This window comes from Pavona decussata, unplaced genomic scaffold (genome assembly GCF_977016875.1).
Source record: "Pavona decussata unplaced genomic scaffold, jaPavDecu1.1 SCAFFOLD_78, whole genome shotgun sequence".
In the NCBI taxonomy this organism is placed as follows: Eukaryota; Metazoa; Cnidaria; class Anthozoa; order Scleractinia; family Agariciidae; genus Pavona; species Pavona decussata.
In genome coordinates, this window is record NW_028145496.1 from 2718557 (window position 1) to 2734604 (window position 16048).

A 16048-nucleotide genomic window follows, 5' to 3' on the forward strand; every position below is an offset into this window, starting at 1 on the left:
AGAGTACACAATATTTTAAATACAATGTGTGCCAGTATTTAAATTTATTTATTCTGTAGGAATTAATATAAATGTGTTTTTTTTACGAGTTAGACAGTCAGTTCATCAGCCAATCAATCTACAAAGTCTAAGGTACAATGTACTTTATTAAGGAAATATAAAGGTAAATTAAGTTTTCCATGTCTCCCTCTCTCTCTCTCTCTTTTTTTCTTAGGAAAATCCAATCCTAGGGATATCAGGTGGAACTTTTAAAAACAAGCGACCTTATAAACTGACACCACGAAACGTTTCCAACTCTGAATCTTCTAAAAAAAGAGAAAGTTGTCAGAGTAATATTGCATCAAGACTAACGGAAACTGTTTTGCCATCATCCTGGAAAGGGAAGAATGAAGAAACTTGTTCTCAGGGTGATACGAAGAAGCTGCTTAAAAATGATCAAAGAGTTGTGACACTCTTAGAAAACGATCGCCCCGTAAGAGGACGTGTTCGTTTTATAGGGAAGGTTAGACATCGGAATGGAAAATCGCAGTCAATTGTTGGCTTAGAACTGGTGAGTAAATAAGATTTAAACAAATGTAGAGCACTAAAATAATAAAGCCTACATGACATTATCAGAAGCAATAATTTTATTACCCCGTAAGGGGAACTATAAGTTACACTGACCAAGATAAAAATCGTAATGGGAAAATTGTTTTCTTGCAACTGGTAAGTTGATTAGTAAAATTAAAATATTTTGTATTTATTGTATTGCTGCGGCAGCATTGTGTTTTAATAGCTTTGTCTGTTGTTATTGGTAAAAAATAACCACATGTGACGTCCTGCTTGGCAATGTCATTCAAGCATGCCTCTCCATGTATGTCTCTCCCTTCTCCCTTCCCCAAGTGTTACAAATTCATCATGTTATATCTTTTCCTTTAATTTAGGAATCTGTTCTCTTTCTACATGTACATGCAGTAGTTTTTAAAAGACAATATTATATGTAACTAACAATTGTCGTCTTTGTAGACACCGCTTCAACCGAGCCCTACGCTGAAGCCTCGTCAATTAGGGGACCAGTGTTATTTTTCTGTTCGGGACCAGCTCATGTTGCAGGTTCTATCTTAACATGCCTACCGCTACAACTCGGAAATCAATTTTAATGAAGCTTTTCTAACTCTTAGTGGGTAAAATTCTCACTGAGTTTCTTGCCGGGTTGCCTTGAATTCTTGTCAGAATTCAAAATAATTTTGCTGGTTTTTCTTTGATTGACGTCCACCGAAACGCAACTTTATCAGACTCTTATGAAGGCGGCAGGTCGCGTGTTATTGTTAACCGATGTAAACTTGGAGCTTCAGAGGGAAAGCGGAAAATAAATCTCCGTAAAACTCAAAATTTAGATTTTTCTCTGCGTGTTAACTTTTGTATACATTTTTGCATACAAGCAATACTCAGCACCAATAAAGAAACCTGCATAAAAATAATATTACAACAAAGCTTAAAATGAATTATGTCAAATTGAATTGGAAGGGGGTTCACCATTTGTTAATTTGCATAATGCAAGGGGTTGAATGCACCCCTATAGTTGATTACTGTTAGTAATAGCAATGACAGAAAAAGGTTTAAAATACCAATACCTAGCTGTAGAATCCCAATGAATTTGGCAAAGATAAAGTTGAGATGGAACCGTAGTTGATGGAGCTCAGTTCATTTATGGAGATAACTTGATAATTTGAGCTAATTTGCATGTTGATGTCCATGTTGGCTTATTGCAGAAAGCCGTGCCTACCGTGAGAAGGATTCACGAGATCTGAGAATAAATCGCTCGTAAATTATGCCATAATTTTCGCTTCAGTGAATCTCATGCAAATGGTAACTTACTTTTGAGCTGTACTTTATAGGAAAAGTTTGAATCCTCTTTAAAGAAGCGTGAGCCCAAGACTTGCTGTGCTTCTGTCTGAAAGTTGACCAGTTTATTTTGGAATTTTAGAAACAGGCCAATTTCTGCAGTTTGTGGACACCTTCAGTGTCTGTGTTAGATCAGTTCTACCTACCCCCTTCCAAAGAGTCAAATAAAGTTGCGAGCCATGTCTTAATATATGTGCAGTATAGTGTAGGCTTACATTGTGTTTTTACGTGTATTTGTTAAACAGGACACAACGGATGGACGTGGCACTGGCAAGCTTCACGGTAAACAACTTTTTGTTTGTAGAAAAGATTGTGCACTCTTTGTACCCATTGAAGCTGTTATATCAGAGGAAAACTTTGATGAGAACATTGCCAGAAGTGCAAGGACATCTGAGGGAGTTGAGAATGTTGAGGAACAAATCCGTAAGGATAAACCTCTAGAAAAGTCATTAAGTTATGGTGCTTGCTCATCAGGTAAACTACCCTTTAAAATTCATTTATAAAAAATAGTTTTGACTCGTTAGGGTCGCGCAGGATCCCTGCTCTCATTATGCATGGCTGTATTTATTTACGTTTAAGAGCTCGTTGTTTCAAAACCGGCTGATTTTTGACAAGCAATTCAGAATAAAAATCTCTTTTTCCCTGAACTGCAATTACAGGACGTTAATGCACAACAAATTATAGCGTATTATCATAACTATATTCACAGCTTTGACTCAATGGGCACGATTTTGAAAACATTACTGATTGACTTATACAATTTTTGCAGACAGAAAAAGCTGCAATATTGTGTCCAAGCTTTCGTCGCGGATATAGAATACTGATAGAACAATGATACACGGGGGGGGGGGGGGGGGGGGGGGAGGGGATACACTTTGAGTAATGCATCGTGCTCTAATTGTGGAAAAAAAAAACAATTAAAAAAGGATGAAACGTTTCAAAGTCTAAATTCCACAGTTTTACTCCTTTAGTAGCCAATAACTTTTGATGAGTCTTGAAATTGCAAAATCTGCTACCTTCACATCACAAAAGATATTATGATTTACCATTAGGTAAAAGAATTCTGTAACTAAGGACGCTTCTCAAGCTTAGTGCTTGCACACAAACTACTTTGTAGCTATTCTAACTTTAGAAGCTCAAAATGTCACAACAAAGCGCGATCCCGCCTGTAAAATGACCATCACAGTGTAATTTCATTGTCTGCCAATATCCCCATTAAGTTTGAGCGAAATTGACCTTCAAACCGTAGGGATTTGAAGCTTTAGAAGAAAACAAATTTGCCTAAGGTCACGCAGGACCCTTGCCTATGAATAAATTCAGAAGCCAACCTTCTGTGTTAAGTGTTTACTCCCGAATCAATCACGATTGCGCTGAAAATTTCTGGGGATGTTGGTAGATAATGTAATTACATCATGGTTGTCATTTTGCTGGCGCATCGTGCATTGCCGTGATGTTTTCAGCTATATAGCTACTAGAACATAAGTAATTACTCTAACCAATTACAACAGACCCAATACAACACAATGAACAAATCAGAACCCAAAGCAAATACATGTAACCTGCGTCAAGCGCAAAAACGCGTGTGACCAAGTCACAATAACTAATAAATACGCTACTATCAGTATGTATGAAACAAACAATCATCTAAGTTTGCCTCCCTCATGTATCATGTCCTAAAATTTTGTATCCGCGACCAAAACTTAGAGCGGAAATATGCTGATTTTCCGTCTCCGACGGTCATACGAGTCAACATTATGCTTCTTCGGAAGCTGTGAATGTAATTATGATAATTTGTAACAATGCATTGCACGTCCTCACCTTTTCCTGTTTCAAGCAGAAGCAATGGAATTACTGTCAAAGAGAAAAAAAGATTAATTACCCGTCAAAAAATACCGTATGAAACAAACTTTCAAACGTAAATTTTATAAGTTTCTGAGATAATACACAAGGAGTTCTTAATTTGGACGTCAAAATTTCATTACAGGAGTACCTGATGGGGCCGCTCGACTAAAAATCCGCTCTGCATGCTGTAATAGAGCTGGCTGGGAAATTAATATATTAGACGGTTACCTGGCTGAAACTTTTCTTAATATTTGTCTTGCTGGGTATTTTTATGAAGACGCTGGTTCTAGCTGGCAAAAAATGTTTGGTTTGTTTTTCCTGCCTGGCAGGCTCGTACAAGAAACGTATTTGACTTTTCGCTCTTTAAGAGCAACTTTCCCTAACCACCGCGTGAGGGGCGGCACAAGGTCGAAAAAATGGACCCCTTGATATTTCGTCCAGAGATAACCTATGGTATGCTAAGAATCGTGATATAAGTTTTAGGTTCTAGAGTTTTTACATTTTTGAGAAAATTACGAAAAACCGTCGACAACCGGTGAAGCCGAAAAATCACAGGAATGAGGTCAAATTTCATGATCAGATAATCGAACTCGCGTGAAGGCGCATAGCAAATTATGGTTTTCCTTAGTTTATAATTTTATTTAGGAGGTATTGCTAAGCTGCTTTGATGATATTTTAGACTTACAATTGTAATTCCGAATTACTGGAGAGCAAGCGAAGAGAACCCAAATTTGTAGACTTTGAAAATCAAAAATTCCATACCGTTTTCAAATATCTCAAAACATACTCGGTATTATGTAGAATTCTTTCAAAATTCAATCCTAGCAAGTAAAAGAGCTGTTTGTGAACGTGATATAATTTTTTTCTTGGCAAAAGTTATTTGTGAGGCGAGCGGCCCCATGCAAGTTGACCCAATTTGACCTTTCGAAGAGATCTCGTTTAACCAGGAAATGTAAACAATTCTACTATCCTTAGCTCGCTTTCTGAGCAAACCATTGTAAAACCCTGCCATTTCCCATTAAAACTACCCAGTTAACCTGAGATAATACTTCGGTTACAGCTTACCTTCCAAATGGGTGTGTGAAGGCAAATAATTTTGATGTTTTTTGCTAATTTTCCCGTGTCTTGCTGCCGTGCTTAGCCACCGGCCTTTTCATCACTACGGCATTTTCTAAGCGTCTCCTCTTTCTGGCTTGTCTAATATTTTTGTAGGACCTGGATCCATGTCTTGCATATAAAGCATCCTCTGGGTATCTACTGAGTTTTGTATTGAATATTTCTAATGAAAAGAGGCAAGAAAGTGAAGGAACTAATTGAACTGAAGAACAGAGGCAGATCGATGTCACGCAATCTTTACATCCAAGTGATCCGGCGTGCCGCAAATACATCCGCGTGGATATTTTTGTCTTGCTCTTGCTCATTTCTTCATTTTCTTCCTTACTAGCATACAATGTTTTCCTTTTGATTTTTGTAACTTTTTTATTTGTAACCACAAGCCTATTTCGAAGGAGAGTTCTTTGTATGCAATACTTTGAATCGGTGTATATACACGCAACACATTTATTTTTCCCATTTATTTCTAGTGACTGTGCAACAAACTAGAAATCCTATCTAGTTTTAGCTCCAAAAGTCAAATGCCTGGGAAGGTCCATTGCTAATGATTTCCTAAAGCAGAAGAAAGGGAATAGTAATATATATCTGAAAAAGGGCTAGTTACTGGCCGCAAAGCGAGTTTTTGTAATATGTATTAATTGTATTTACCGATTTGTCCATGGCAGGTGAATACGCAAATAGGTCCCCTTCGTGGCGTATCTAACTTTTTTAGGATTATGTTCGACAATATACGTTTTGAGAATGATAAATTATTCTAGAAAGTGACGCAGGCACACTGGCAAAAAAGAAATCCGAGTGCTCCTCGGATTTCTTTTTTCCGAGTATGCCTGTGTCACTTTCTAGAATAATTTATCATTCTCATTCATTCACCAGGCTGGAAATATACCATCACATTTATTTCATATACAACCTGTTCGACATTCAAATCCTAGCAGTATGCAGGATGTTTTTCCCGTGAACCTAGTTTAATGGCCTTAGCTCCCACGAGTCTCCTGTAGCTCAGTGGTGCAGCATCCGAACTACTAATCGGAAGGTCTTAGGTTCGACTCCTGATAGGAGCACTCGGATTTCTTATTTCCGAGTATGCCTGTGTCACTTTCTAGAATAATTCATCATTCTCATTCATTCACCAGGCTGGAAATATACCGCATCACATTTATTTCATAAAGGCAGGGCTGTCAACTCTCCGGGATAATCCGGGAGTCTCCAGATTTTGAACCTTATCTCCCGGTCTCCAGATTTATGTCTGTAATCTCCAGATTTTGAGCCGTATCTTCTGGTCTCCAGATTTATGTCTGTAATCTCCCGGATAATTGACGAAGTTTGCTATTTGTCGTAGACTCGAATTTGCTGACAAGATTATGTAAAATGTTTAGCGTTGTTTCTGTTAGTGTTTAATGCCCCCCCCCCCACTGCCCACTGAACCCGTGACTTTGGCCTGGATGGGACGCCTCTCCAAGGCTCTTTGTTATTGCTGTCCGGAGAAGTCATATTCTCCATATTTGTAGACGTGTGAGGTTGACAGCCTATAAAGGTGCCTTTTGATGCAGAAGTAGACGCACGCTTTTATATGATTCTCGAAAACTATCCCTTTGGAAACTGAAAATGATTTGCTTTTGGGTTCGCACGTACAAGACATGTTTCTTTTTGCACGAGTAAAGAACACGTAAAACTGTTTTGAGAGTTGCCATCGAGAGAGATCTGTGGCAAACGGTTTGTTTACCTGTATTAAAAAGGTTCTAAATATAGAATTCTCACTTATTGATCGTTCACCCGATAAGCGAAGCTACGTAGCACGTGCGAGGCTCCTAACTTTTTCTTAATTTCGGCAAACCTTATTACGCGGACAAACTCCACTAGATTAAAATCTTTACAACTTACAAAGAAATGTGCAGGAAAATGAGTTTAGGTCTTTTGAAGTGCATTGTATAACCTTGAGCGCTCATTGTCAAAAAAAAAAAACACTTTGAAATCAAACATTATTTACAATTCGGCAACAGTAATTAGGACGCATGTGTTTACTTCTGCCGAAATTGAGTCATTTGCTTTTGACCGCTTTGGCCACCAACTAGCCGCTGAAACGAGCAATTTCTCTCCATCTTCCAATGACGCAGAGCAAATGACTCAATTTCGGCAAAAGTAAACACGTGCGTCCTAATTACTCGGAATGCCGAATTTGTAAATAATGTTTGATTTCAATTTTTTTTTTGACAAAGTGAGCGCTCAAGGTTATACAATACACTTAAAAAGACCTAAACTCATTTTCCTGTACATATCTTTGTAAAGTTGCAAAGATTTTAATCCAGTGGAGTTTGTCCGCTTAAGGCTGGTTTCCATATGATCGCGGATCGCAGATCGCGGATCGCAATAAAGTCTGCGATCGTCTGCGACCCTGCGATCGTGATCGCAGACGATCGCAGACCTTATTGCGATCCGCGATCTGCGATCTGCGATCCGCGATCATATGGAAACCAGCCTATATGGAAACCAGCCTTTAGTAAGGAGCCTCGCACGTGCTAGCTTCGCTTATCGGGCGAGCGATCGAAGATCACAGCTCGAACGCCGTGAGAATTCTATATTTAGAATCTTTTTGTAGAGGTAAACAAACCGTTTGCCACAGATCTATTTGTGTTTGGTAATTATCGGTTTTAAACTTAAAAAAAGATCTCTCTCGATGGCAACTCTCAAAACAGTTTTACGTGCTCTTTGCTCGTGCGAAAAGAAACATGTCTTGTGCGAACCCAAAAGCAAATCATTTTCAGTTTCCAAAGGGATAGTTTTGGAGAATCATATAAAAGCGTGCATCTACTTCTGCATCAAAAGGTATCTTATTGAACATATAACTCCTAAAAAGTTAGATGCGCCACGAAGGGGACCCATTGGCGTGTACACCTGCCATAGGCAAATTGGTAAGTACAATTAATACAAATTACAAAAACTCGCTTTGCGGCCAGTACCTAGCCCTTTTTCAGATATATATTACTATTCCCTTTCTTCTGCTTTAGGAAATCATTAGCAATGGACCTTCCCAGGCATTTGACTTTTGGAGCTAAAACTAGATAGGATTTCTAGTTTGTTGCACAGTCACTAGAAATAAATGGGAAGAGTAAATGTGTTGCGTGTATATACACCGATTCAAAGTATTGCATACAAAGAACTCTCCTTCGAAATAGGCTTGTGGTTACAAATAAAAAAGTTACAAAAATCAAAAGGAAAACATTGTATGCTAGTAAGGAAGAAATGAAGAAATGAGCAAGAGCAAGACAAAAATATCCTCGCGGATGTATTTGCGGCACGTGATCACTTGGATGAAAACATTGCGTGACATTGATCTGCCTCTGTTTTTCAGTTCAATTAGTTCCTTCACTTTCTTGCCTCTTTTCATTAGAAATATTCAATACAAAACTCAGTAGATACTCAGAGGATGCGTTATATGCAAGACATGGATCCAGGTCCTGCAAAAATATTAGACAAGCCAGAAAAAGGTGACGCTTAGAAAATGCCGTAGTGATGAAAAGGCCGGAGGCTAAGCACGGCAGCAAGACACGGAAAATTAGCGAAAAACATCAAAATTATTTGCCTTCAAACACCCATTTGGAAGGTAAGCTGTAACCGAAGTATTATCTCAGGTTAACTGGGTAGTTTTAATGGGAAATGGCAGGGTTTTACAATGGTTTGCTCAGAAAGCGAGCTAAGGATAGTAGAATTGTTTACATTTCCTGGTTAGATCTCTTCGAAAGGTCAAATTGGGTCAACTTGCATGGGGCCGCTCGCCTCACAAATAACTTTTGCCAAGAAAAAAATTATATCACGTTCACAAACAGCTCTTTTACTTGCTAGGATTGAATTTTGAAAGAATTCTACATAATACCGAGTATGTTTTGAGATATTTGAAACGGTATGGAATTTTTTGATTTTCAAAGTCTACAAATTTGGGTTCTCTTCGCTTGCTCTCCAGGAATTCGGAATTACAATTGTAAGTCTAAAATATCATCAAAGCAGCTTAGCAATACCTCCTAAATAAAATTATAAACTAAGGAAAACCATAATTTGCTATGCGCCTTTCACGCGAGTTCGACTATCTGATCATGAAATTTGACCTCATTCCTGTGATTTTTCGGCTTCACCGTTTGTCGACGGTTTTTCGTAATTTTCTCAAAAATGTAAAAACTCTAGAACCTAAAACTTATATCACGATTCTTAGCATACCATAGGTTATCTCTGGACGAAATGCCAAGGGGTCCATTTTTCCGACCTTGTGCCGCATTTTTCAATCTCACTCGGTCCCTATAGAGAGTCGCTCTTAACACGCCGTAACAGAATGCATTGAATAAATTGTTTGAAGCGGCAAAAATATTGTCATGAATTTTTCGTGTATTGCCGGAATCAGTCGTCAACATTTGTTCAATTACTCTTTCAAATAAATACATACATACATTGTATGGAGAGCAAGGGTCCTGTGCGACCTTATGGCTACAAACAGAAGTGCATCGTCACGTGCCACGTCAGAGAAATACAAACTTTGTTAGTGCCTTTTTCTCTGTTATACAAAGAAACATCAGTTGCTCGAAGTACTGTATTTAAGAGCTTAGAAACAATTTCTCCTTTATCACATTTACTCAGTTGGGCCCAGATCGATATCGCAACTGCGGAAAAGATAACAATGGATTTGTTCGTAACAATTTTGACAGAAATTGGAGCACAAAGCTGTCCGGGACAACTTGTTAATTTCTGTGACAGCAATTGCAATAAAATTGGTTGCGGTCGCATCTACCCCTTAACTATAGTTAGTCTTGGATTAAGACAATGGTAACTATAGTAAATTATTTTGTTAATGTGACCGCCTCTTTGTTTCCTGTAACTATTGTTAGAAATTTAAGTTGCCCGAACACGAGGGGACAAGGACATGTCACCGTGACAAGTAGCAACGACAAAATCGTGTGCTTTGCACACTTATTGACGCCAAGGAGGGACTTGTAGCAAGGACATATAGCAGAGACAAAATCGCATCGATCTCACACACAAGAAAATGCGGCGGGACCTGTCTTAAGTCTTAAAGTAATAATCCTAGATAGCTTAAATTCAGGTGTATACACAGGAACAGGGAACAGCCTTTATAGTCTATAGGTGGCCAGGAGCCTGCAAGGATGTAACTGCAGGAAGGGCGGCCATCTGAACGCCTGTAGAGTGGGAGCAAAGACACATCCCCCTCGTGTGAGTTGACTCTGCGCGGCAAGTTAGTTTTAAATATGACCAGCACGCTTTTGGGCACTGCATAATCTAAGCAAAATAGCGGCCATCGAAGAAAGTCAAGACAGTCCCTTAGCTGATGAATCAGAAGTGATTGCTGGCTGTGTGGTGTATCTTCAGTAGGCCATTTTACAGTTGTGTGCTTAGTGACCTGGGGCCGTTTCTCGAAACTCCCGGTAATTTCCGGGCCCGTTAACTTATCGGGGCCGTTATCGGGAAACTTTACCGGGCCCGATAATGCGTTTCTCGAAGCACCCGTAAACTTTCCCGGTAATTTCCGGGCCCGGTAAAATAGATGACCGTTACCAGGCTCTTGCGCGCGCTCCACGCTCGTTTGCAAAAGAAGGAGAACGGCTTGGGACTATGCGTAGTTCATTCGATTCAATCTCGATTCATTCGATTTCGCTGCCGATGGAAAAGCACGACAGGACTGTATTCATGATTATTGAAGGACGTTACAATACGCGCTAAGTTTAACTTTGAGAGTTTTTCGTTGTGTCAAAGGAGAGCAACCAAAAGAGATCATTATTTTACATTATCATGTAATTTTTGCAAGAGATGATCGGTTGCCTTTGGTAGCTCGATTCGACAGTTTTGCTTTTCGTCATCGTCTTTATCGTCCGTGAAGTATTTTTTATATGATGATACTTCACATGGATATGCGAATTGGAGATGACATGTTTACATTATTTTAGAACGCACCTGTGTGGGACGTAGGTGTATTGATCTGCTGGATTCCGATCTGCTTTTCTTTATGATGGTCAGTTCGTGGTTGTGCAAGTTACAAACGTTTGGTGGTGTTTAAAGGTATGTACATGCAGATAACCATAGCCATCCCTTTTATTGTTTATAAATCAAATATTGTACTTTCGGTCCTTGGTTAGTCAGTTTATTGAAATCCTACACATACATCAAACCGGAGATGACTAATTCTAGTTACACTCTTAGAAATAAACTACGATAACTAGAGGCCCATCAAAAACCTGTACAAGAAGATTACAAATACATTACATAAATCAGAAACGAAATAGCAAAATCATGCATATAAATTACAACAAAAATCATAACTGCCATGGAAGTGGGTGGGTGGGAAAGCTCATAATGATAACTTGAAAATGCGAATACTTGGACTGCAAATGCTCTGATGCCTGAATGATAATGGCATGAGCCAATTCCAGTTCTGGATTACATATACTAGGTATGAAGCAATACTTAGTGATTTTACTCTACGTAGTGGAATTTTATTGGATTGCTATAGTCCTATGACTAATACCTGCTCATTTTCTCAATCGCTAAAAAAGAAGCCTCTGTTCCTGTGCCTGAACCCTACTGTGAAATTTATGAGTGGTTGTCATGTCTAGATTGAGATTAATGGTATATTCAACTTTGATCATAATAACGTTACAAGTATGATGAAGTTGTTATCTTATTATAACTTGATACAGGAAGTCAGTCTGGCAGCTGGTAACAACTGCACTGCTGCTGTTACTATTGAGGTAATATATTTGCACTTGAAAAACACTTGGCCGCCAAATTGCTCACATGAAAATACAATGTGATTTTTTGTTCAAAAATCAAAATCATTCCAAAACCAGTCATGCATTATCTGGGGGGGGGGGGGGGGGGGGGGGGGGGAAAGGAGGATGCTAGTGATAGCAAATATCAGTGGGAGCATTATTGTGGCCAGTTTATGACTGTTTTGCCATACTTCTGGCCAGCCAAGATTAACCTTTTTTTTTTTTTTTTTGCCAAGATTAACCTACTGTATTGGATTACAGTCATGACCTTTAGTGATGATCACTGAAATGATGTGTAGGACAACAACACTTCTAATAGTGCTAATAATTTATTGATATGATTCAACCTTTTAGGATTAAAAAACTGGACAGGCACAACACTAACTGGGCCAAACAAGGAAAAGGCCACCAATTTAGACACTTGCTCAAGCTCAGCTGGAGATAATATATTCTAACCATACAATTGAATATTTTCAAAATAATCTAATCACCAGTACATTCTGTGTAAATATTTATTTTTAATTATTAGTGTCTATTAATAAAAAAAACTGAACAAAAGCTAATGTATTCAAGCGGCTAAATTAGATAATAGGTACTTTTCTCAATGTTATATACACAGCATCAATTCAACTTAAGTTTAATTTCTACTGTTCCAGAATTAAGTATACAATGTAGCCTATCCACTGAGTGTCTCCAATATATTTTATATAATTAGCTTATGCCCTTAAGGAGTAGATGCGACATAAAAATAGTAATAATAATAATAATAAATTTTAGCTGCAAGTTTTTCAGAATCTGTAGGCCGAAAAAAACGTTTAGTGAGTTAATGACATTGAGTTGGCAGAACTAAGGAACCCTATAGCATTTTGGAACCCTTTCCATAATGCTACTTATACATAGCTATTAGGATATTGGTCAGAATATATCATCATCATCATCATCATCATTATCATTGATCAGCTTCTTAGCAGCCAACCACAAGCAGCATCTTTTTAATAGCTCCCAGGAGGTACTGAACATGTGGAGATTAGAAAGTATCATTCATTGAATTCTAAGCAAAACAATTTTAGGTAAATACTGAACTCTTCGCGTACCTCCAAGGACCAGCTCTACAAAAGAAATTATTGAAAAAATTTAATACACTTTCTATTAATGGGTACATTTTAGACACTCACCATTGTATTGCCTGTTTCTTAAATCTCTATGTTGAATGAAATGTGCAATGACATTCAACCCAGCAAACCTCAACACTGAAAGGGGGAGGGGAGGGGGGGGGTTTGAGAGTGTATTACATTGTTCATTGCCCTTTTAGAGTGCATTATTTGCAGCAAATGGGAGAAAAGCTGAGAGCGTATCAACCTTTTTGCAAAAAATATTATAATTTATTGCTTGTACCTTTGAACATTATAGACATCTATATCTGCATTAGAACAGGTAATTAAGCTGCATGTTCAATGGACCTGTGACTTTGATCAGTGTTGAATATTGGGGCCATATAACTCCAAAATATAACTTTACAACAATACTAATGTATACTATCCCACTGGAATCTGATAACCAGGTTATATAACAGATTATATCCTTGCTGGATATCTTTTACATCAAACTTTTCACACGTCATCCTGAACTGACACTATTAATAATTATTCATGCAGGCTATCAGATTTTTTTGTAATTCCTTTTTTTCTGCTTGTCATTTGAACTTGTAAATGAAATAGATTCATCAATGTGAATGTATGAAACATATATTTGAACTGCGGATGAAAGATTAAATAGAAGAAAGTTGCATAAATAACTGCGAAGGTCTTTCTTCTATTTAAAATTGATACAATAATTGCTTCATATTTACTCAAGAGTGCTAGGTTTCATTTGTTATCAACATCAAAAATTCCCCACCAAAATTTTTTCTAACCAAATAAATCTGCCAAAAAAAATTAAACCTAAGCCACCCAAAAGCCCAAATGAAAATCCCTGACTTCAAACCCACAAAAGCCTTCATGGCTCAGCAACAAATATAACTGAGTACCCTCCCTGGGGGTGGGAAGAATATGAGACTTAAATTATGTTTTGGTTAATGGCTTAAGTCAGAAGCTAATTGTTTGGCAGATTTGAGCCCTCAAATTACAAAGTGAGCATGGAACCATATAATTTTCTGACACAGGAACCAGACTGTTCGTATGCCAAAAATGTTGTTACTTGGTCATTTCAAGGTGGCTACTTAACTTTTTACATTCTCATGTTGTTTCACTAGCAAAAAATGTCAGTTTCACTTTCATGAAGTCCTATATTACAAGGAAAAGAAAGTATTGAAATACTTTAAAAGAATTAACAGTTCCAATATATACAAGTATGTCTAACCTTATGTAATCATTTAGTAAAATTGAGTTTAATTATCACATGTAAAGGATTTGTTTTTAATGATTAATGAGTGGGGGCACTGCCAGTGCAGTTTTCAAGCTCATTTAATTCTCCCGATTACTCATGTATGTACATTTTTCTTAATTAAAATTTTCATTAAAATTCAATTAAGTTGTTCACACTCAGTCTTCTTCCATCAGTTGTTCCCCTGCTCCTGATGTTCTCAGTTAGCCCTCTTCTGTCAGTTGAACCCCTGTGGATGAAAAAGAACTTTCAATAAAAATTATCTTGAAAAATAATTATTCAATAACAATTTAAAAAAATTATTCAAGTTATTGTTCACAAAAGTTTTTATTCAATAATTCAAATTAAAAAAATTATTCAAGGTTCTATTCCAAAAAAATTCAAATTATTCCTTGAAAAACTACAAATAAATCCAATTGATGCCAATTACATGTAATTGCTAATGGTTTCCAAAAAACAACTCCACCAAATTTCAAATGAAAATGTAATTTTATATAAAGAAATTAATAATTCAATCTAGCAATCCCACAGCATAAGAATTCTCGATCAACATATACTCTGGAGGCTATCCTTTTATGCCGCTGTTCCCATTCATGCCATACCTCCAGCTGTCTTGGTACTTATTCATGGTGGTTTAACTCTATTGTCTATCTGTTGTTCAGTCACAACTGTGGCTGTTCAGTCATTCTTTAAATTACTGAGGGACTGTCGTTTCTGTTTGTTTGCTTTTCCATCTGATGGATGGTGTTAGTGCATGTTCAGCTGTCCGTTTGGTTATGTCTAAGAGTGGGCCTCATGCCCGAGAATCTCTCGTGCAGCTGTTCTTGTCTGTACCATGCTGCCACTCGGTTTGGCATGCTTATGTCTGCCTGTTCAGTTGCAGTTGTGGCTGCTCATTCATTCATTCATTCAATACATTATTTGGGCAGTTCAGTTGTATGTCTGCTTTCCATGGCCCAAAGAATATTTTCATATGTTTTTTATTTACTCCCCCCCCCCCCCCCCACCCTACCCTACCCTTGCCCCCAGTTATTTTATTGTTTGTTTGTTTGTTTGTTTGTCCTGTGAACTCCTATGTTACACTAGGTCAGTAACACAAATTCCTGTATTTGTAGTTGAAAATGACACCTCCATCACTTTCGTTTTTTTTTTTTCCCCGAATTTATGAAGTGTTTATTTACAGTACTGAGTGGGTTTAGTTTCAGTTCAGCCGGATTTCATTTTTGTTATATTCATCTTTCCATTTCAAAACACGTTAGTTATCCCTCCCCCCCCCCCCCCCCCCCCCATTTTCGCTAATTCGGTAATTCTCATACTGTACTTTTTCGGACGATCGGAAGCAGTTTCTACGTAAAAAAAGCCATCTTAGATCTCAAGCAAAACCAATCTAAGGGCCACGCACGGGCAAGTATATGCTTTACGGCGCAAAATTGCAAGTCCTCCCGGGATAACCGAAATTCGAAACCCACTGAGCAAATTACAGTAGCTCTGGTTTTTACCGACTGAAACCAACTGGATTAGGAGTTTGTTCTAGTTCTAAAATTGCAAAATATTTACCTGTGTTTTCGCGGACAGCGGACAGCCTCTCGTACTGTATGGTATCTCTCGAAAGGTTTCCTCCAGTAAACTCGTCAAAAAGCGAATTTATTACTTCCCTGGATAACCAGTATCTTTCTATTATTTCTCTTTCTTCTATTTTGTCTAAAATCAATCGCTCTTGGTAAGTACGCGACCGACAAACCGGGACAAAAATGACCGCCTCCGGCGGCCATCTTGTTTTCTTGCAACAAAATATTGCTTCCCGTAAACTTTACGGGCACTTTACGGGAGGTCATGACCTCCCGTAAATTACCGGGAAATTTACCGGGATCGTAAATAACGGGAGTTTCGAGAAACACCCGTAAACTTATCGGGGACTTAACGGGCCACTTACCGGGCCCGGTAAGTTACCGGGTCTTTCGAGAAACGGGCCCCTGACCTTGGATTGGAAGCGAGGCTGAGGGTGTTCTTGTTTTGATACAAACCTCACTGTTTTTCATATGTAAATGCTAACTAGTTAG

General features: G+C 38.1%; 1 protein-coding gene across 1 annotated transcript in view; it reads left to right on the top strand.

Annotated features, from left to right (window-relative positions):
• Positions 1–218: 218 nt before the first annotated feature.
• Positions 219–16048, top strand: part of LOC146476342 (putative serine/threonine-protein kinase drkB) — a 214446-nt gene continuing 198616 nt past the window's right edge. Inside the window, exon 1 of the mRNA XM_085114903.1 lies at positions 219–550. The gene's annotated coding sequence lies outside the window, so the exon portion shown is untranslated. The remainder of the gene's footprint in view (positions 551–16048) is intronic.